Raw genomic sequence first — 23,823 nt, 5'->3', positions numbered from 1 at the left:
ATTCCTTTGTGTAAGAAGAAGTACGGCCATCTTGAATGAGTGTGATTTGAAGTCTACTTTTTGAGAGAGGAGCATGACTTGAAAAGTAGTGTGAGTTTGTTGTCTTCCTGTATTGAACACAGATTGTCCTGTATTCAATTTGATCGATTATTAATGTTTAAAAATACCTAAAGTTGTATTACAAAAGTAGTTTGAAATGTTTTGGCAAAGTTTACAGGTAACTTTTGAGATATGTTGTAGTGACGTTGCGCAAGTTGGAAGCTGTGTTTTTCTGGCTCAAACGTGCCAAATAAATGGACATTTTGGATATATATCGACGGAATTAATCGAACAACAGGACCATTTGTGATGTTTATGGGACATATTGGAGTGCCAACAAAAGAACCTCGTCAAAGGTAAGGCATGATTTATATTTTATTTCTACGTTTAGTGTAGCGACTGCAAGGTTGAAATATGCTTTCTCTCTTTGTTTACTGTTGTGCTATCATCAGATAATAGCATCCTATGCTTTCGCCGAAAAGCCTTTTTGAAATCCGACATGGCTGGATTCACAACGAGTGTAGCTTTAATTTGGTATCTTACATGTGTGATTTAATGAAAGTTTGATTTGTATAGTATTTTATTTGAATTTGGCACTATATTTTCCCTGGCTATTGGCCAAGTGGGACGCAAGCGTCCCCCCTATCCCAGAGAGGTTTTTAACATGAATTCGACCATCACCCCTGGTGAGACAAAACCGCGACTTGTCAGTGAATAGCACATTTTGCCAGTCCTTTCTGGTCCAGCGACGGTGGGTTTGTGCCCATAGGACACGTTGTTGCCGGTGATGTCTGATGAGGACCTGCCTAACAACAGGCCCACAAGCCCTCAGTCCAGCCTCTCTCAGCCTATTGCGGACAGATTGAGCACTGATGGAGGGATTGTGCGTTCCTGGTGTAACTCTGACAGTTATTGTTGCCTTCCTGTATCTGTCCCGCAGGTGTGATGTTCGGATGTACCAATCCTGTGCAGGTGTTGTTACACGTGGTCTGCCACTGCGAGGACGATCAGCTGTCTGACCTGTCTCCCTGTAACGCTGTCTTAGGCATCTCACAGTACGGACATTGTAATTTCTTGCCTTGGCCACATCTGCAGTCCTCATGCCTCCTTGCAGCATGCCTAAGGCATGTTCACGCAGATGAGCAGGGATGCAGGGCATCTTTCTTTTGGTGTTTTTCAGAGTCTGTAGAAAGGCCTCTTTAGTGTCCTAAGTTTTCATAACTGTGACCTTAATTGCCTACCGCCTGTAATGTTCATGAATTGTTTATGGTTCTTTGATCAAGCACGGGAAACAGTGTTTAAACTCTTTACAATAAAGATCTGAAGTTTTTTTGATTTTTATGAATTATCTTTGAAAGACAGGGTCCTGAAAAAGGGACGTTTCTTTTTTTGCTGAGGTTATGTTGATTTGTTTCACTGTTAGTCACAGTTTTGGTTCTCAAAGAGCAAGGTTATGAAAACAAATGCTTGTGCTCTCTTTACATAAGGACTTCAGCAGCTAATGGGGATCCTTAATAAATACAAATACTGTACAAATTGCAATGCCTTTTTAATGGCTTATTGTACTACTATTGAATGGAATTGGACCCTTTTTCTCCCCAATTCTGTGGTATCCAAGTTACCGTCTTGTCCAATCGCTGAGAATCCCTTACAGACTCGGGAGAGGCGAAGGTCGAGCCTCTGAAACACAACCCAGCCAATCCACACTGCCTGCCAGCCGCACCAATGTGTCAGAGAAAACACCGTACACCTGGAGACCGTGTTAGCGTGCATTGCGCCCGGCCCACCACACGAGTCACTAGTGCTCAATGGGACAAGAGCATCCCTGCCGGCCAAACCCTCCCCTTACCCGGTTGCGGCCGGCTGCAACAGAGCCTGGACTCGAACCAGGATCTCTTGTGGCACAGGTAGCACTGCAATGCAGTGCCTTAGACCACTGCACCACTCGGGAGGCCTACTCTCATCTAATTTTAAGCCAAAAATACATAATGCACATAGATGGGTTAGCTGACAACCGTATGAAAACAACACGCACACTTCAGTGGGGCAGAAGGCTGTATGTTGCTGTGATTTTGGATGGCCATATCGCTAGCAACAATGACAAGAAGCTACCATGTGGAAAATCATTGTTCTTGATATCATGTCTTGTTTTGAGGCGTCTATGCTAACATGGCGCAAATTCGATAGCTAGTTAACCGACAGTAGCAATATATTTGAGAGACAACAAGAGCTCATTTTCAATAAACATCGGAGACTAAATAAAGTTTACATGTTGTCAACGATCTAAGCCAACCCCATCCGTTTAGCCCCATACAGTTGAAGTCGGAAGTTTACATGCACCTTAGCCAACTACATTTGAACTCAGTTTTTCACAATTCCTGACATTTAATCCTAGTAAAAATTCCCTGTCTTAGGTCGGTTAGGATCACCACTTTATTTTAAGAATGTGAAATGTCAGAATGATTTATTTCAGCTTTTATTTCTTTCATTACATTCCCAGTGTCAGAAGTGTACATGCACTCAATTAGTATTTGGTAGCATTGCCTTTAAATTGTATAACTTGGGTCAAACCTTTCGGATAGCTTTCCACAAATTTTCCACAATAAGTTGGGTGAATTTTGGCCCATTCCTCCCAACAGAGCTGGTGTAACTGAGTCAGGTTTGTGTGCCTCCTTGCTCGCACACACTTTCAGTTCAGCCCACAAATTTCCTATAGGATTGTGGTCATGGCTTTGTGATGGCCACTCCAATACCTTGATTTTGTTGTCCTTAAGCCATTTTGCCACAACTTTGGAAGTATGCTTGGGGTCATTGTCCATTTGGAAGACCAATTTGTGACCAAGCTTTTTTCTTGACTGATGTCTTGAGATGTTGCTTCAATATATCCACATCATTTCCCTACCTCATGATGCCATCTATTTTGTGAAGTGCACCAGTCCCTCCTGCAGCAAAGCACCCCCACAACATGATGCTGCCACCCCCGTGCTTCACAGTTGGGATGGTGTTCTTTGGCTTGCGAGCACCTCACTTTTCCTCCAAACATAACGTTGGTCATTCTGGCCAAATAGTTATCTTTTTGTTTCATCAGACCAGAGGACATTTTTCCAAAAAGTACGATCGTTGTCCCCATGTGCAGTTTCAAACCGTAGTCTTGCTTTTTTATGGCAGTTTTGGAGCAGTGGTTTCTTCCTTTCTGAGCGGCCTTTCAGGTTGTGTCGATATAGGACTCCTTTTACTGTGGATATAGATACTTTTGTACCTGTTTCCTCCAGCATCTTCATAAGGTCCTTTGCTGTTGTTCTGGGATTGATTTGCACTTTCTCACCAAAGTGCGTTCATCTCTAGGAGACAGAACGCGTCTCCTTCCTGAGCGGTATGACGGCTGCGTGGTCCCATGGTGTTTATACTTGCGTACTATTGTTTGTACAGATGAACGTGGTACCTTCAGGATGAACCAGACTTGTGGAGGTCTACACATTTTTTTCTGAGGTCTTGGCTAATTTCTTTTGATTTTCCCATGATGTCAAACAAAGAGGCACTGAGTTTGAAGGTAGGCTTTGAAATACATCAACAGGTACACATCCAATTGACTCAAATGATGTCATTTAGCCTATCAGAAGCTTCTAAAGCCATGACATAATTTTCTGGAATTTTCCAAGCGGTTTAAAGGCACAGTCAACTTAGTGTATGTAAACTTCTGACCTACTGTAATTGTGAATTAATCTGTCTGTAAACAATTGTTGGAAAAATTACTTGTGTCATGCAGAAAGTAGAAAGTCCCAACCAACTTGCCAAAACTATAGTTTGTTAACAAGGAATTTGTGAGTGGTTGAAAAACGAGTTTTAATGACTCCAACCTAAGTGTATGTAAACTTCCGAGTTCAACTGTAGTTGCGCAAAAGTCAGTGTTGTTGCTAAACAACCAACCCGTATATAATCTTTATACAGTTATCTATGCTGATTTATACAACTGGCGGGTCTAGTCCTGAATGCTGATTGGTTAAAACCACATTCCATTCGGTGTCTATTCCATAAGTTACCATTGGCTAAAGCTTTGATGTTGAAATGCCTGTTTACTCTGTTCCATCTAACTGTCTAATCAGCCCAGCCAGGCAATTTATGAACTTGATCTCCACTATAAAAATCAATTAGACATTATCTCACATTTCTTTTAGACTAGCATTTAGTTTTCAACAGTGGAGATTTGTATAAACCTTGCCTGTCTGCCTCTCTGACATTTGCAACATTGTTTCAATATACACATTTGTGTTGTGTTCTGAAATGTTCACTTACAACTGAATCTACTCCTTCCACAACTGAATCTACTCCTTTCTCAACAGCTCTTACCCTCTCAGTCAACCCTAGCTCAATCACTGGCTGAGAAAGAAACCAAGGTGGGATAGTAGGAAGAACCATAGATGAGCTAAACTCCCTCCCAAAATGCCATTGCCTATCATAGGGATAGGGAATGTCAAGTCATTCTATGGATAGGGAATGTCAAGTCATTCTAGGGATAGGGAATGTCAAGTCATTCTAGGGATAGGGAATGTCAACTTCTTTATCATGTATTTTATTGTGGACAGACATTGACAAATGTCCCTTCTAATTCCATAGGCAAAAATGTCCTGCATGGGGGGAAAACCATGAGACTATTCATTAATGACAGCTAAGTAGTAGGTTACCTTTGGTGAAGACTCCTTTCCTAATGTTTTCATGAAGGCCAAAACTTAAATAATTTTTATTTGACATGATAAAGAATATCATTTGTTTCTGTGTAATGGTACAACATAGTCTTGACACTAGAGGGCAGACACAGACAGGGAGCTAGAGATATCTATGCAGCCATTCTATAGACATTCCCTTTAACAATGGTGCATTTTCTTGTTTCATACAAGAAAACGTATATTAAATATAGATATGATAAATAACAGTAATGTCCAACATGTGTGACTATATTAAGCATTTAGACCTGAGTTGGAGTTGGTGAAATATACCTCCCCCTCACGTGAGTGACAGTTGGAAAGCCAATTTCTGACTGAACCATTTATTAATCAGACAAATCATAGAAACGCTACTCCATGTCTCCATCTAGGGAGACAAACAAAGCATCACACAGTCTAATGCACTAACTTTTGAGTCCTTTTTCTTACAGTAAACCATTTTCTCATGGTTGATGATCACACACATTAGTTACACTTTTCCATTATGTTGGAAGAGGTCAAGACTGTTTAACATACAGCCTACATCTTCATGAAAATGGATGTAAGAAATTAATGTATTCTTAGTGCTTTGGACCCCGGCACACATGTACAGCCTAGGCTACCGGAGTTGGCATGGGTTTGAATCAGACCCATGCCATTCTGACTCGCAAACTCCCCTACCCTTCCGTTCTCCTCTTTACTGCCCCACCTCAATAAAATAAAATAATTTTAAAAATATCTAAAAAGAATACATGTATAACTGTCCAGTAAGCAAGCATTCCATAACTGAAGGTGGCAGTATTGCCATCCTTTACTTTATACCTGTTCAAACAACACACTCTAGGTGGCAGTATGTATCCTTTCAGTTTGTTTTCTAACTCATAGAACTTGTAGAAAAAGACAATTGACTACTTCAAAATGTAGATGGCCTCAATGGCACTGCCCGTGCGTTCACATATATACAGTAAAGATTATAGCTTTATTCTCTCTGTTTACCACACATGACTGGGAAAAATATATTTGAACAGCCCTCTAACTGGTAATTACTAGTGGGAAACGTTACCAGTTGTGAAGTCGCAAATACCAGTTGGATGCCTTCACATGCTTTGAACTCATTGAGAAACGCCCAATTGGCTAATGGTCAAAAATGGCTATCAAGCTTGTAAACCAATTATAGTGTTGAAAAAAAAAAAAAAAACATTAACAGATTACTTTAAAAAAAACTATGTTTGTAGTTGCATATAACTGCCGAAAATGTGGTTATCGAGGTAATTTCCTTAATAGGTGACAACAGAGGTCAGCATATGGGAGCCCTCATGAAAAAGTACTACTGAATTGCAAAGGGATTGTATAGTGCAGTGGTTACCAAACTTTTTATAGTCCCGTACCCCTTCAAACATTCAACCTCCAGCTGCATACCCCCTCTAGCACCAGGGTCAGCGCACTCTCAAATGTTGTTTTTTGCCATCAGTGTAAGCCTGCCACACACACACTATACAATACATTTATTATACATAAGAATGAGTGAGTTTTTGTTACAACCCAACTCGTGGAAAGTGACAAAGAGCTCTTATAGGACCAGGGCACAAATAATAATATAATGATAATCAATCATTCTGACTTTATTTAACCATCTTACATATAAAACCTTATTTATTCATCGAAAATTGTGAATAACTCACCACAGGTTAATGAGAAGGGTGTGCTTGAAAGGATGCACATAACTCTGCAATGTTGGGTTGTATTGAAGAGAGTCTTTGTCTTAAATCATTTTCCACACACAGTCTGTGCTTGTATGTAGTGTTCTAGTGAAGGCTGAGAATCCACTCTCACATACACTACCGTTCAAAAGTTTGGGGTCACTTAGAAATGTCCTTGTTTTTGAAAGAAAAGCTATTTTTTTTTGTCCATTTAAAATACCATCAAATTGATCAGAAATACAGTGTAGACATTGTTAATGTTGTAAATGACTACTGTAGCTGGAAACGACAGATTTTTTGTGGAATATCTACATATGTCACGCCCAGGCCTTAGAGTGTAACGGTTTTCCTCCTCTTCTGAGGAGGAGTAGGAAGGATCGGACCAATATGCAGCGTGGTAAGTGTTTGTCATATTATTAACCTGAACTGAACACTACAATACAAAGTAAACAAAAAAGAACAACCTAAACAGTTCCGTCTGGTAACTAATACAAAGACAGAAAACAACTACCCACTAATCATAGTGGGAAAACAGGCTGCCTAAGTATTGGTTCTCAATCAGAGACAACGATAAACAGCTGCCTCTGATTGGGAACCATACCAGGCCAAACACAGAAATACAAAAACATAGAACAACACATAGAATGCCCACCCCAACTCACGCCCTGACCAAACTAAAATAGAAACATAAAAAAGGAACTAAGGTCAGGACGTGACATAGAGAGCCTTTTTATTTCTCTATTTGGTTAGGTCGGGTGTGATTTGGGTGGGCATTCTAGTTTTTCTATTTCTTTGTTGGCCGGGTATGGTTCCCAATCAGAGGCAGCTGTCTATCGTTGTCTCTGATTGGGGATCATACTTAGGCAGCCTTTTTTTCCACCTTTAGTTTGTGGGATCTTGTTTTCATGTAGTTCCTGTGAGCACTCCAGTCGTTACGTCTCGTTTGCTGTTTATTGTTTTTGTTGGTGAGTTTCATTTTAATAAACATGTGGAACTCTATGCACGCTGCGCCTTGGTCCGCTCATTTCAAAGAAAGTGACAACATAGGCATACAGAGGCCCATTATCAGCAAACATCCCTCCTGTGTTCCAATGGCACGTTATGTTAATTAATCCAAGTTTATCATTTTAAAAGGCTAATTGATCATTAGAAAACCCTTTTGCAATTATGTTAGGACAGCTGAAAACGGTTGTTCTGATTAAAGAAGCAATCAAACTGGCTTTCTTTAGACTAGTGCAATATCTGGAGCATCAGCGTTTGTGGGTTCGATTACAGGCTCAAAATGGCCAGAAACAAATAAAAAAAATTCTGATACTCGTCAGTCTATTCCTGTTATACAATCTAATGAAAAATTAAAGTTAGGATACTCCAAAATCAATGGGAACACAATCACAGATTCATTAAGGACATCTCCCATATGACTCATACACTGAGTATAAAGCAATTTTACTGTGGTAATGTAAAGTTCTGGCACCCTGAAGCCCACAGTAACACTGCATAAATCAAATCAGACTTTCTGAACCGCAAGCTGGGGAGTGGGGAAGTCAACCCTAAGGCAGGGGGTACTGGTGGCTTACAAGGAGGGAGGAGCACCAAGAGGAGCCTAAGCGTGAAGCTGTTCCAGGCGTTGGAGATCCAGAGGCTAACTGAGTCCCTGAGCCGATGGACTAGGAGTTAAGGAAGGGAGAGATACTGTGGCACTCGCCTCGCTGACGTCATGTCTTAAGATGGATGCCCAACACCCATACTGAAGCACTTTACCAGCAATCATATTTGAATGACGCTATTGTTTCTAAACAATTTAGCCTACACTTATGTCAATGCTAGATGGATCTTTGCTGGTCTGAGATGGGTTTAGAACTTGCAGCATGTCACATACATTGCCTTCAGAAAGTATTCATACCCCTTGACTTATTCCACATTTTGTTTCAGCCTGAATTCAAAATGTATTAAAAATATTTTTTTTCTCACCCATCTACACACAATATCCCATAATGACATAACTGAAAACAGAAATATCTAATTTACATAAGTATTTACACCCCTGAGTCAATACTTTGTAGATGCAACTTTGCAGCAATAACAGCTGTGAGTCTATTTTGGGGTAAGTCTGTTCCACACCTGGATTATCCAATATTTGCCCATTTTTATTATTTTCAAAATTATTCAAGCTCTGTCAAATTGGTTGATGATCATTGCTAGACAACCATTTTCAGGTCTTGCCATTGACTTTCAAGTAGATTTAAGTCAAAACTGGAACTTGGTCACTCAGGAACATTCACTGTCTTCTTGTTAAGCAACTCCAGTGTAGATTTGGCCATGTGTTTTAGGTTATTGTCCTGCTGAAAGGTGAATTCACTCCCCAGTGTCTGGTAGAAAGCAGACTGAAGCAGGTTTTAATATAGGATTTTGCCTGTTTAGCTTTATTACATAAAAAATGTTATACTGAAAAACGACCTTGTCCTTAACGATTACAAGCATACCCATAACATGATACAGCAACCACTATGCTTGTAAATATAGAAAGGTACTCCATAATGTATTGGATTTCCCTAAACTTAACACTTTGTATTCAGAACAAAAAGTTAATCGCTTTCCCACATTTTCTGCAGTATTACTTTATTGCCTTGTTACTAACAGGATGCATGTTTTGGAATATTTGTATTCTGTACAGGCTTCCTTTTCCCTCTGTCAATTAGGTTAGTATTGTGTAATAACTACGATGTCCATCAGTTTTCTCCTATCACAGCATTTAAAAAAACTGTTTTAAAGGCACCATTGGCCTCATGGTGAAATCCCTGAGCGGTTTCCTTCCTATTCGGCAACTGAGTTGGGAAAGACGCCTGCAAATTTGTAGTGACTGGGTGTATTAATACACCATCCAATGTGTAATTAATAACTTGAAAAATTATATTACAAACACTGTTATTGCACACAGAGTGAGTCCATACAACTTGTTATGTGACTTGTTAAGCACATTTTTACTCTGAAACTTATTTAGGCTTGCCATAACAAAGGGGTTGAATACTTATTGACTCAAGACATTTCAGCTTTTAATTTTTTATTAATTTGTAAAAATGTCTTAACACAATTCCACTTTGACATTCAGAGATTGTGCGTAGTCCAGCGACAGAACATCTACAATTAATCAATTTTAAATTCAGGCTGTAACACTACAAAATGTGGAAAAAGTTAAGGGGTGTTGTCACACCCTGACCATAGAGAGCTTTTTATTCTCTATGTTGGTTATGTCGGGGTGTGACTAGGGTGGGTCATCTAGGTGATTTATATTTCTATGTTGGCCTGGTATGGTTCCCAATCAGAGGCATCTGTTTATTGTTGTCTCTGATTGGGCATCATATTTAGGCAGCCATTTCCCCTTTGTGTTTTGTGGGATCTTGACTTTGTATAGTTGCCTGTGATCACTATAGCAGCTTTGTGCATTTATTATTTTCTTTGAGTTTCACTTCAAAATAAAGAGGATGGAACCAAACCACGCTGCATCTTGGTCCACTCATTATGATGAGCGTGACAGGTGTGAATAATTTCTGAACACTGTACAGCATGTCCCCATTAACCCAATGCAGGTCCACCCCCTCTTAGACCTCGATAAAATCTCCTCCAGCTGTCTTCCTCTATAGCAACTCTTTTGTAGATGTACTTCTATAGTGTAAGTCTCTCTAAAGCAACTCCTTCCCATGTCTTAGTAGTTCCTAATTAAACCACTGTTTCCTTTGTGTCTCCCCTCAGAGATTCAGCCATGGTGACACACCTGGAGGAGAAGCTGTCTGCAGCCTGCTAGTACAGCAGAAGGCCCATGAGCACTCAGCCCAGAGGGAGAACAGGAAGGTCGATACTCACAAGAAAATTACTGAGTTTAGACCACACAGTCCTCCCATGGTCAGAATGAACAAAATGTTTTAGTCACCTGTTAAAGTGATACTTTGGGATTTTGGCAATGAACCTAAGGATACAAATGCACAATTTCTAACTAGTGTTAGCATGCTAGGAGATTCCATAGACTTCCAGTCATTGCGCCAACGCTAGTTGGCATTGGCTCACAAAACTACCTCTAACTTCCTTCATACTGGATGCAGATACAGTACATACAAATGGTATCCATGAATTCATCTGACTGGGAAAGTAGATAAAGGTATTAATTGTCAAAATCCTGAAGTATGTCTTTAAGCCTATTTAATCTAATGGACTCAAAAGACTTTGGCTGACTTAAGACTTTTTTTTGCCTTTTTTAAGGAGCAGTCAACTGGCTACCTGCATGAGTGCTTTCTGTTAATATCGGTCCATTTCTGTTTATGAAATGGAGACATGGGTTGCAGCACTGGAGATTTTAAGTGTGGGTCAGTTGGTAATGATCCTCTCTTATCAACAGGTTGAGCCATGACACACTTGAATTAACTCTTGGTCAGAGACAGCTACACATAAGACGATATGACAGATTTAGGTTTCAGGTCCATGTCTTCTGTCGTTTTTTTCAATATCCAACAATACAACTAACCATTTCCTTCTGTGTTTGGAGTGGACTGGTCACTCTTGACATTCTCTCAACCTGCTTCATTAGGTAGTCACTTGAAATGCATTTCACTTAACAGGTGTGCCTTGTTAAAAGTGGATTTGTGTAATTTTTTTCCTTAATGCGTTTGAGCCAATCAGTTGTGGTGTGACAAGGGAAGGTTGGTATACAGAAGATTTGGCTAAAGACCAAGTCCATATTATGACAAGAACAGCACAAATAAGCAAAGAGAAACTGCAGTCCAACATTACTGTAACACATGAAGTTCTTCAAGTTTCTTCTAGTGCAGTCGCAAAATCCATGAAGCGCTATGATGAAACTCTCATGAGGACCACCACAGGAAATGAAGACCCAGAGTTACCTCTGCTGCAGAGGATAAGTTCATTAGTTACCAGCCTCAGATTGCAGCCCAAATAAATGCATTACAGAGTTCAAGTAACAAACACATCTCAACATCAACTGTTTCTTAGGAGACTGCGTGAATCAGGCCTTCATGGTCGAATTGCTGCAAAGAAACCACTACTAAAGGACACCAATAAAAAGAAGAGACTTGCTTGGGCCAAGAAACACAAGCAATGGACATTAGACCCGTGGAAAATCAGTCCATTGGTCTGATGAGTCCAAATGTGAGATTTTGGATCCATCTGCCATGTCTTTGTGAGACGCAGAGTAGATGAACGGATGATATCCACGTGTGGTTCCCACTGTGAAGTATGGAGGAGGAGGTGTGATGGTGTGGGGATGCTTTGCTCGTGACACTGTCAGTGATTTATTTAGAATTCAAGGCGCACTTAACCAGCATGACTACCACAGCATTCTGCAGCGATACGCTATCCCATCTGGTTTGCGCTCAGTGGGACGATAATTAGTTATTCAACAGGACAATGACCCAACACACCTCCAGACTGTGTAAGGGCTATTTGACCAAGAAGGAGAGTGATGGAGTGCTGCATCAGATGACCTGTCCTCCACAATCACCCGACCTCAACCCAATTGAGATGGTTTGGGATGAGTTGGACCGCAGAGTGAAGGGAAAGCATGTGTGGGCACTGCTTCAAAAGCATTTCAGGTGAAGCTGATTGAGAGAATGCCAAGATTGTGCAAAGCTGTCATCAAGGCAAAGGGTGGCTACTCTGAAGAATCTAAAATATAGAATATATTTTGATTTGTTTAATACTTTTTTTGCTTTCTACATGATTCCATATGTGTTATTTCACAGTTTTGATGTATAAAATAGTAAAAAATTAAGAATCTCTTGAATGAGTAAGTGTGTCCAAACTTTTGACTGAAACTGTATATTTTGCAATGTTTTCAGAAATGATTGTACATTTTTAATTATTTGTAAATATAAACCTCATGCACAACAAAAATTGAAGTGTACTGGAAATATTTTTTTTTGCTCAAGAAAGTCTTTGTTTTCATATTTGTTTTTCTTACGAAAACTTTGACAGATTTTGACAGAAGAAATTGGAATAGTTTTGACCAGATGTGGCTGCCAGCTTTGATGGGCTCTCGCCCACCTCAAATGTGATTTTTATTCACTTGGGGATTGAAACCTTGGGAGTTCAGAGACCTTTTGGGAGTTTTGAAGTGAAGCCCTTCCCTTCACCCCGCCTCCCGCCTTCTTCATACTCAGCCTCTTTGAAGCTACTGCTATTGTCTCTTTTTATTAAATAATGAAATTGGAGAATGAGTTCTTCTCCGCTTACACAGACATTGTCTGAAGCAGCCGTGTGATGGGGGTGTGGTGATTGAATCTACTGATCCAGACGGACATTTTTTAGCAATCTCACTCTTGGTCTTTCAATTATTTTATTAAAAGGTTGAAATCGTGATTCAGAATATAAGGTGACTTCACGCTTTTGAGAAAGTAGTGTACTCATGGCTGCTTTGGTACAGATGCTTTTGCTATCATCTATGAACACTTTCTATTTGAAGGTGACCTATGAATAAAAATGGATGCTAATGTTTCGAATAATAATGGGTGGGGGGGCTGGACAAGTCTCCGCTGTGCCGCAGACAGCTGTAATGGTCCACTAATATAGGAATATTAAAGTCCCAGTGCGCTACTTTTGTGAAAGGATATTATATATATATATAATCTCTGTATACCCGTCGCAAGACCCACTGGTCGATGCTTATTTATAAAACCCTCTTAGGCCTCACTCCCCCCTATCTGAGATATCTACTGCAGCCCTCATCCTCCACATGCAACACCCATTCTGCCAGTCACATTCTGTTAAAGGTACCCAAAGCACACACATCCCTGGGTCGTCATTGTAAATAAGAATTTGTTCTTAACTGACTTGCCTAGTTAAACAAAGATTCAATAAATAAATATATAGATATTATTTTCTTCAGATTTTTCAGGGGGTCTCACAAAGACACATGCTAGTGTGGCGTTAAAATAGAGGTGGAGACAACTTCAACATCGAAGTCAAATTATTCAAAGATTACAATACTATAAAGACAATGTATGTAACATCGTAAAAATCAACCCTGTCCAGAGACTATTTGGATAAATGCGTTGCGCCGTTCGGAGATGCGCCATTCGTAGCCTACTCTGTAGCTTAACCCTTTTCTGTTTCTACTGTGTGCATTAGGGCCTAAGTGTCATTTTATTTATACTGTAGATTAATTGTATTTTGTACACACATCAAGATACTCAGCTCGTCCATCAGTGACCCAGAGAGAGAATGTGTTTGTGCGTGTATGTGAGCATGCGTGACTGTGTATGTGTTTCACACATATTTCTTGGGCCTCATGCTCTAGATTCATTAGCTGTTGGGTTTCCAATGTTGTTCGCCTGATGCATTTAGACTGATTGGCCTTTTAAGAGGTCTTCCCTGCTAAATGGCACTCATCCCAGCTAGGCTTTTGTGATTAAGGAGATGTGATTGGAGAATTGATTGGGTGGTTCTTTGACAGATGTTTTACATAGGGATTGCATATAACCTTTCCACTACCAACAGGACAGCCAGGCTACAAGCTAATTGGAATGACTGAGCCTCTGCGCACTCGCTGCGGTGCTCATCTGAACTCTAGAACATATCGTATCTTCCTTGTCCCCTTGTGTATCTGTTACTTCTGATTCATACACAATAATATCCCATGCCAATTTTGGCCATTAATTGTTGCAGCATTTTATTTTAGGGATCCGATAAATACTTTCTTACGGAATTGATTATCCACCAATTCCATTAACCTTTAAACTATAGGCATTACAAAGATTTATTGGCTAATCAATTGGAAAATGGGTATCAGAAACCAATGACTTTCATATCCCACTGCACTGCATTATCATTTTAGGTGGACCTTTTGAAAGACAGGGAAAATGTATCCTTCCTTCTTTCCTTCCTCCTTTCTGTCCTTCCTCATCCCTTCCTTCTTGCTGTCCTTGCTCATCACTTCCTTCTTTCCGTCCTTACTTGTCACTTTCTTCTGTTGGTCCTTCCTCATCCCTTCTGTCTATCCTCATTCCTTCCATCGATCTGTCCTTTCTCATACCATATCTCTTCATTCTCACCCTATCTTCCTCATCCCTTCCGGCCATAGCCCTATATAGAGATTGTCTATATATGAATCTGGTGACAATATATTTGACTGGATTTAATAGGCTGAAGGTGATGCATGGGAACAGGGCTGTAAGAAACCAAGCAGATCATTGACTGCCACATAGCGCAATGGATTTTTTTCAGATATTTGAAGGTTGACTGTTGCACTGGTTTCGCTCTTGTACTCAGTGTCTATTTGCAGTATCTGTTTGCCTAATCAGATTTGACTCATTAAACTCAAACTATGCTGATATTCTCCATTTTTAATCGGTTATCAAAGCGTTTGAAAATCAAGCTGGAAAAAAAATCACAAAGATAATTAAAGGTCCTTTTTTTCAAAGATGAATTGAATAACCTGATATTTTGTGCTAATTATTAAGTTAATTTAGTTCCATGGCCTTTTGTCTCCAACTATTTAAATATTGCAAATGGTGCAAACCAACAAAGAGAAGATTGATATTAGTATACTACAATATGCCATTAACTACTTGAGTTTGTACAGTATGTCCATTTGCCATTGCAATAATGCAGACCATAGTCTTAGTCAAAGTCTTGTGTCTTATCCAGACCATCATTATTCCATCAAGAAATGTAATTTTCTACCCACTATTGTGTATCAATGGGAAACTAAAATGTTGTTTTTGTTTTTTTAATTTCCATTTTGATTTGATTATTTCATTGAGCACAAGTACCCTGAAAGATTCGGACAATGTGGTGTTCTCGACTTATTCTAGAGTGTAACGTAAAGGGCATACTTTCGAATTAATACAATCCAAGTTAACTTTTATTTTGCATTTGCTGAAGTCAGTGAACACTGCAAGTATTTCACCTTTTTAAAAGTGCTGTGCTTCCATATCGTGCCTAATGGCAATTTTTTTCTGTCTGTGTTTTTCTATACACAGATCAATGCTAGTTCCTGTGCTGAGGCAGTGGAAATACAATCATCGGACTTGAGGTCAGGACTGAGGACATCTGTCTGAGCCTTCAGGTGAAACATTAGATACTTTCATTGAGGCTGAACAGCAGTGTGCATTGAGCTGTGAGACCGAAGAAAAATAAAATATAACTTAATTGCCATTGTGTCTCAAGATTAATTTCAGTATTTAAGAGGTGATCAGTGAGCTTATACCACTCAAAGGTTAGGAATGGAAGAGGGGTTTATCCAAAAGTCAAGATTCTGAAAGTTTCAATTAAGTTTTTCATATGTTTCTGGCAGTTTTTTCTTACTGATGTACAGTACCAGTCAAAAGTTTTTCTTTATTTTTTACTATTTTCTACATTGTATAATAATAGTGAAGACATCCAGACTATGAAATAACACATAGAATCATGTAGAAACCAAAAAAGTGTTAAACTAACCCAAATATATGTTATATTTTAGATTCTTCAAAGTAGCCACCCTTTGCCTTGACTTGATGACAGCTTTGCACACTCTTTGCATTTTCTCAACCAGCTTCACCTGGAATGCTTTTCCAGCAGTCTTGAAGGATTTACCACATATGCTGAGCACTTGTTGGCTGCTTTTCCTTCACTCTGCGGTCCAACTCATCCCAAACCATCTCAATTGAGTTGAGGCCGGTGGTGATTGTGGAGGCCAGGTCATCTGATGCAGCACTCCATCACTCTCCTCCTTGGTCAAATAGGCCTTACAAAGCCTGGAGGTGTGTTGGGTCATTGTCCTGTGGACTAACAAATGATAGTCCCACTGAGCGCAAACCAGATGGGATGGAGTTTAGCTGCAGAATGCTGTGGTAGTCATTCTGGTTAAGTGTGCCTTGAATTCTTAATAAATCACTGACAGTGTCACTAGCAAAGCACCCCCACACCATCACACCTCCTCCATACTTCACAGTGGGAACCACACATGTGGATATCATCTGATCACCTACTCTGCGTCTCACAAAGACACAGCGTTTGGAACCAAAATCTCACACTTGGACTCATCAGACCAAAGGACAGACTGGTCTAATGTCCATTGCTCGTGTTTCTTGGCCCAAGCAAGTCTCTTCATCTTATTGGTGTCCTTTAGTAGTGGTTTCTTTGCAGCAATTTGATCATGAAGGCCTGATTCTCCTCTGAACAGTTGATGTTGAGATGTGTCTGTTACTTGAACTCTGTAAAGCATTTATTTGGGCTGCAATCTGAGGCTGGTAACTCTAATGAACTTATCCTCTGCAGCAGAGGTAACTCTGGGTCTTCCTTTCCTGTGGCGGTCCTCATGAGAGCCAGTTTCATCATAGCGCTTGAGGTTTTTGCGACTGCACTTGAAACTTTCAAAGTTCTTGAAATTTTCCGGATTGACTGAACTTCATGTCTTACAGTAATGATGGACTGCTGTTTCTCTTTGTTTATTTGAGCTGTTCTTGCCATAATATGGACTTAGCCCTATTTGGTAAAAGACCATCTTCTGCATACCACCCCTACCTTGTCACAACACAACTGATTGGCTCAAACGGATTAAGAAGGAAAGACATTCCAGAAATTCCCTTTTAACAAGGCACACCTGTTAATTGAAATGCATTCCAGGTGACTACCTCATGAAGCTGGTTGAGAGAATGCCAAGTGTGTGCAAAGCTATCATCAAAGCAAAGGGTGGCTATTTGAAGAATCTCAAATGTAATATATATTTTGATTTGTTTAACACTTTTTTGGTTACTAAACTCGACAAAAAAAAACGTCCTGTCACTGTCAACTGTGTTTATTTTCAGCAAACTTAACATGTGTAAATATTTTTATGAACATAACAAGATTTAACAACTGAGACATAAACTTAACAAGTTCCACAGACATGTGACTAACATAAATGGAATAATGTGTCCCTGAAGAAAGGGGGGGGTTCAAAATCAAAAGTAACAGTCAGTATCTGGTGTGGCCACCAGCTGCATTAAGTACTGCAGTGCATCTCCTCCTCATGGACTGCACCAGATTTGCCAGTTCTTGCTGTGAGATGTTACCCGACTCTTCCACCAAGGGACCTGCAAGTTCCCAGATATTTCTGGGGAGAATGGCCCTAGCCCTCACCCTCTGATCCAACTGGTCCAAGATGTGCTCAATGGGATTGAGATTTGAGCTCTTTGCTGGCCATGGTAGAACACTGACATTCCTGTCTTGCAGGAAATCACGCACAGAACTAGCAGTATAGCTGGTGGCATTGTCATGCTGGAGGTTCGTGTCAGGATGAGCCTGCAGGAAGGGTACCACATGAATGAGGAGGATGTCTTCCCTGTAACGCACAGCGTTGAGATTGCCTGCAATGACAACAAGCTCAGTCCGATGATGCTGTGACACACCGCCCCAGACCATGACAGACCCTCCACCTCCAAATCGATCCCGCTCCAGGGTACAAGCCTCAGTGTAACGCACATTCCTTTGACGAAAAACCTGAATCCAATCATCACCCCTGGTGAGACAAAACCTTGACTCATCAGGGAAGAGCACTTTTTGCCAGTCCTGTCTGGTCCAGCGACGGTGGGTTTGTGCCATAGGCGACATTGTTGCCGGTGATGTCTGGTGGGGACCTGCCTTACAACAGGCCTACAATCCCTCAATCCAGCCTCTCTCAGCCTATTGCGGACAGTCTGAGCACTGATGGAGGGATTGTGCTTTTGTAGTGTAACTCGGGCATTTGCTGTTGCCATCCTGTGCCTGCCTCGCAGGTGTGATGTTTGGATGTACCGATCCTGTGCAGGTGTTGTTACACGTGGTCTGCCACTGCGAGGATGATCAGCTGTCCGTCCCGTCTCCCTGTAGCGCTGTCTTAGGCGTCTCACAGTACGGACATTGCAATTTCTTGCCCTGGCCACATCTGCAGTCCTCATGCCTCCTTGCAGCATGCCTAAGGCATGTTCACGCAGATGAGCAGGGACCCTGGGCATCTTTCTTTTCACGTTTTTCAGAGTCAGTAGAAAGGCCTCTTTAGTGTCCTTAGTTTTCATAACTGTGACCTTAATTGCCTACCATCTGTAAGCTGTAAGTGTCTTAACTACCGTTCCACAGGTTTGTGTTCATTAATTGTATATGGTTCATTGAACAAGCATGAGAAACAGTGTTTAAAACCTTTACAATGAAGATCTGTGAAATTATTTGGATTTTTACGAATTATCTTTGAAAGACAGGGTCCTGAAAACGGGACATTTCTTTTTTTTGCTGAGTATGTTTTTAAAAAGTCAGTAAATGAGTCTGAATGAACTGTTTCGCTGCCAGACAAGGCTCCACTTTTAGCCAGGTCAGTTTCTTTTTTTTGCTGAGTTTACATGATTTCACATGTGTTATTTCATTGTTTTGATGTCTTCACTATTATTCCACAATGTAGAAAAATAGTCAAATTAAGAAAACCCCTTGAATGAGTAGGTGTTCTTAAACTTTTGACTGGTGCTGTCTATGGACTGCTTGGACTGAAATAAACACACATTGGCAACGTTCAAACAAATACTTTATTTTTATGAAATAGAAGTCTAATAAATCCCGCTGGTTAAGGGTTGAATAGAAACTACATTCTGGAATGATAAGGAAGACAATATCATGTGACATATCAGCCATCAATGAAAACACCAAACAAGCATATGGATGAATACAAATCTAAATCCTCTCCAGTTATGCAATTTGTTGTTTTGTGGATTAACACTTGAACTCCAAAATGAACTCTTTTGCATATGTCTTAAATTTCACACCATCTATATTACATGAACAGATGCAGTCACTGCACTGGCACACTGTATTACATTGACTTGTGTGTTTCAACATCATATAGTTCTTCTATCACTGTCTTTTGTTTGACAGAAAACTATGGACCCACAGTCTTTGATGAGGCTACTGGTAACCAGTAATGTGTTCATCAAATCCATAGTGGTTTCAAATCCGAATGTAACAACTCAGAAGTTATTCAATAGAGATACATTTGAATAGCAGTGTTACAAGAGAAATACAAAATCATACAGTGAACAACATTTAACCAAGATTTGAACGATAAAACTATTGTCCATGTTTAATAAAAAAATAGACTTTGTGCTCTTTTCATTGACAAGTTACCTTTGTTCCATCATCAAAATCGATATCTAACAGCTGAGACTGCAAATATGGTTAATTAAATCGTGCTCCTGAAACAAATTGAGAATCAATTTCACTCATCACCCAAACACAGGTAATCAACATTGTGTTGATTCATCAGGTTGTAAAATACATTTGTGAACTTTATTATGATCTGTGAGTCCCTATTGCTGATTATTATAATTGCCTTAGGATGGTGAACATACTTTTGGTAATGTAGTGTACGTGGACACCTGCTCGTCAAACATTTCATTCCATAATCATGGGCATTAATATGGAGTTGGTCCCCCCTTTGCTGCTATAAAAGCCTCTACTTTTCTGGGAAGGCTTTCCACTAGATGTTGGAACATTGCTGCGGGAAATTGCTTCCATTCAGCAACAGCAGCATTAGTGAGGTCGGGCACTGATGTTAGGCGATTAGGCCTGGCTCGCCGTTGGCATTCCAATTCATCCCAAACGTGTTCGATGTGGGTTGAGGTCAGGGCTCTGTTCAGGCCAGTCAAGTTCTTCCACACCGATCTTGACAAACCATTTCTGTATGGACCTCGCTTCATGCATGGAGGCATTGTCATGCTGAAACAGGAAAGGTCATTCCCCAAATTGTTGCCAAAAAGTTGTAAGCACAGAATTGTCTAAAATTTCATTCATTGTATGCTGTAGCGTTAAGATTTCCCTTCACTGGAACTAAGGGGCCGAGTCCAAACCATGGAAAAGAGCCCCACACCATTATTCTTCTTCCACCAAATTTTACAGTTGGCACTATACATTCGGGCAGGGAGTGTTCTTCTGGCATCCGCCAAACCCAGATTTGTCCATTGGACTGCCAGCTGGTGAAGTGTGATTCATCACTCCGGAGAGCGCATTTCCACTGCTCCAGAGTCCAATGACGGTGAGTATTACTGTCCTGTGAAGATCCGAATGGGTCAGATCAGATCAGCTTGGAAATGGATGACAGTATCCAGACCCTCTCTCACCCACAGAAGGGACGAGGGAGCTGGTGGGTGGTTGACAGCTGTCATAAATTAAAGGAGAGGAGATCCAGAGAACATCCCTCTCCAAATTAACACCTTTGTCTCCAGAGATTTTTCCCGCTGAAACTCTAACATGTTCTAAAGCGAATACTGGAAAAATATTCCTAACATGGGGAGAGGTCTAGAGGTGAGCTAAAGAATAATAATTTCACATGGTTTGTTATTTTGTGATGTCATTAAGTGTTATAAAGGATTTTTGTAACTTTAAAAGTATATACACTACATGTACGAAGTCTCCATCCTTTACGTTGTATATGAACTATGAAAAATGCTGAACGCATTTTTGTTAATATAGGAATGTGAATTTAGGAGCCATGCAATAATTTGTCTCCTATAATTTTTGCACAGTAAGTAGCCACACCCCGAGTGAGGTCAGAGAGCGTGTCAGCCTGATGGAACCGTCCCTTTGGACCAGAGTGTATAAAAGGGATGAACCAGAACACCGCCAGGCTGCAGCTGTACGTGTAAAGTGGTTTGAACCGTGAATACCAACACAAGGTGGAGAAGAGAACTCCCATCAGACAATCACTGGTACAGCTGAATAGCTGTCCTAAGAAAGTATCTAAGAAAAGCTCCTTTAAGTGGGACCATTCTACTACTCTTCAAACCATCCTATTCTACTACTCTTCTCAAATCATTATTATTCTACTAATCATCACCAATGCGAACCGTCGACACGGCTGGCTAGCCCATCTTCCAAGGAGCATCTTCCAGAGTGAACAACAGTAGAAGAAAGGGGAGGGGAGACCCCTTTTGGACAATCAGAGCCTTACAAGCGTCCCGCTGAAAGGCCCAACACCCTTCCTAAGGAGGGCTGGTTCCGACAGAGATCCACAGCATACGAAGGCATATAAAAGTAAATACATTCATGATTTCTTACTCCAAACTGCTGGCGGATTATGTGCAAAGTATATGGTTAGAGTACTTCCTAAAATGTATCAACGATAAGTGTCTCTTTCTCTCCCTCTCCATGTTGTTGTGTAAGAAGCAGCCATATGTTGTGTCAGTCTGCTAGGGACCTTTTCCTAATGTATTAAGTGTGTATGTTTATCCTGTGTTATTATTTAGTTAGCTAGTAAATACATAATTAAACCAATTTGTGCAGTACTGAATCATAAGTAAGGCTGGGTTTTTTGCAGATGCAGGAGGTTACGACTGTTCAGAACGATGATATGATACAAGGTTATGATTAATACGTTGACTGTTTTATGGATGTGATGGGTTAAGTTTAAATTGGGAGATGGTAAGTCTTTCAACAACCGCTCTCGTGGTGCCCCAAATTCCTAATGAGTAAATTGTTACGTCATTCATTTAATAGGGTAACAATTAAACATAGTTAGTTGATTAGATAAATAACAGTCATCAGATTAATGAGAGTAAAGTCACGACACACCACTCCAGCCAAAGCTTGGCATTGCGCATGGTGATCTTAGGTTTGAGTGAGGCTGCTCGGCCATGGAAACCCATTTCATGAAGATCCCATTGCTTCCAGAGGCAGTTTGGAACTCAGTAGTGAGTGTTGCAACAGAGGACAGATGATATTTATGTGCTTCAGCAGTTTCCACTTCATAATAACAGCACTTACAGTTGAGCGAGGCAGCTCTAGCAGGGCAGAAACTTGCCGAACTGACTTGTTGGAAAGGTGGCATCCTATGATGATGCCACGTTGAAAGTCACTGAGCTCTTCAGTAAGGCCATTCTACTGCCAGTGTTTGTCAATGGAGATTGCATGACTGTGTGCTCAATTGTATACACCTGTCAGCAACTGGAGTAGCTGAATCTACTAATTTGAAAGGGTGTCCACATACTTCTGTATACAGTGCCTTGCGAAAGTATTCGGCCCCCTTGAACTTTGCGACCTTTTAACACATTTCAGGCTTCAAACATAAACATATAAAACTGTATTTTTTGTGAAGAATCAACAACAAGTGGGACACAATCATGAAGTGGAACGACATTTATTGGATATTTCAAACTTTTTTAACAAATCAAAAACTGACAAATTGGGCGTGCAAAATTATTCAGCCCCTTTACTTTCAGTGCAGCAAACTCTCTCCAGAAGTTCAGTGAGGATCTCTGAATGATCCAATGTTGACCTAAATGACTAATGATGATAAATACAATCCACCTGTGTGTAATCAAGTCTCCGTATAAATGCACCTGCACTGTGATAGTCTCAGAGGTCCGTTAAAAGTGCAGAGAGCATCATGAAGAACAAGGAACACACCAGGCACGTCCGAGATACTGTTGTGAAGAAGTTTAAAGCCGGATTTGGATACAAAAAGATTTCCCAAGCTTTAAACATCCCAAGGAGCACTGTGCAAGCGATGATATTGAAATGGAAGGAGTATCAGACCACTGCAAATCTACCAAGACCTGGCCGTCCCTCTAAACTTTCAGCTCATACAAGGAGAAGACTGATCAGAGATGCAGCCAAGAGGCCCATGATCACTCTGGATGAACTGCAGAGATCTACAGCTGAGGTGGGAGAGTCGTATATTGCACAAATCTGGCCTTTATGGAAGAGTGGCAAGAAGAAAGCCATTTCTTAAAGATATCCATAAAAAGTGTTGTTTAAAGTTTGCTACAAGCCACCTGGGAGACACACCAAACATGTGGAAGAAGGTGCTCTGGTCAGATGAAACCAAAATTGAACTTTTTGGCAACAATGCAAAACCTTATGTTTGGCGTAAAAGCAACACAGCTCATCACCCTGAACACACCATCCCCACTGTCAAACATGGTGGTGGCAGCATCATGGTTTGGGCCTGCTTTTCTTCAGCAGGGACAGGGAAGATGGTTAAAATTGATGGGAAGATGGATGGAGCCAAATACAGGACCATTCTGGAAGAAAACCTGATGGAGTCTGCAAAAGACCTGAGACTGGGACGGAGATTTGTCTTCCAACAAGACAATGATCCAAAACATAAAGCAAAATCTACAATGGAATGGTTCAAAAATAAACATATCCAGGTGTTAGAATGGCCAAGTCAAAGTCCAGACCTGAATCCAATCGAGAATCTGTGGAAAGAACTGAAAACTGCTGTTCACAAATGCTCTCCATCCAACCTCACTGAGCTCGAGCTGTTTTGCAAGGAGGAATGGCAAATGGTCTCTCGATGTGCAAAACTGATAGAGACATACCCCAAGCGACTTACAGCTGTAATCGCAGCAAAAGGTGGTGCTACAAAGTATTAACTTAAGGGGGCTGAATAATTTTGC

General features: G+C 40.6%; 1 long non-coding RNA gene across 8 annotated transcripts in view; it reads left to right on the top strand.

Annotated features, from left to right (window-relative positions):
* Positions 1-27: 27 nt before the first annotated feature.
* LOC149981242 (uncharacterized) overlaps positions 28-23,823 on the top strand; it is a 29,848-nt gene continuing 6,052 nt past the window's right edge. The window contains exons 1-6 of one of the 8 annotated variants that reach the window (XR_016483521.1): positions 28-395; positions 10,190-10,339; positions 15,427-15,512; positions 20,346-20,459; positions 20,551-20,728; positions 20,950-21,457. This is a non-coding gene — a long non-coding RNA (uncharacterized LOC149981242). Of the gene's footprint in view, positions 396-979; positions 1,375-10,189; positions 10,340-15,426; positions 20,729-20,949; positions 21,458-23,823 lie in introns of those variants that run through there. The other 7 variants (XR_016483520.1, XR_016483518.1, XR_016483519.1 and 4 more) reach the window with 7 other exon arrangements.

Source organism: Oncorhynchus mykiss, chromosome 9 (genome assembly GCF_057628025.1).
Source record: "Oncorhynchus mykiss isolate SJ-2025 chromosome 9, ASM5762802v1, whole genome shotgun sequence".
Lineage (NCBI taxonomy): Eukaryota > Metazoa > Chordata > Actinopteri > Salmoniformes > Salmonidae > Oncorhynchus > Oncorhynchus mykiss.
This window is presented reverse-complemented; position numbering and strand designations above follow the sequence as displayed.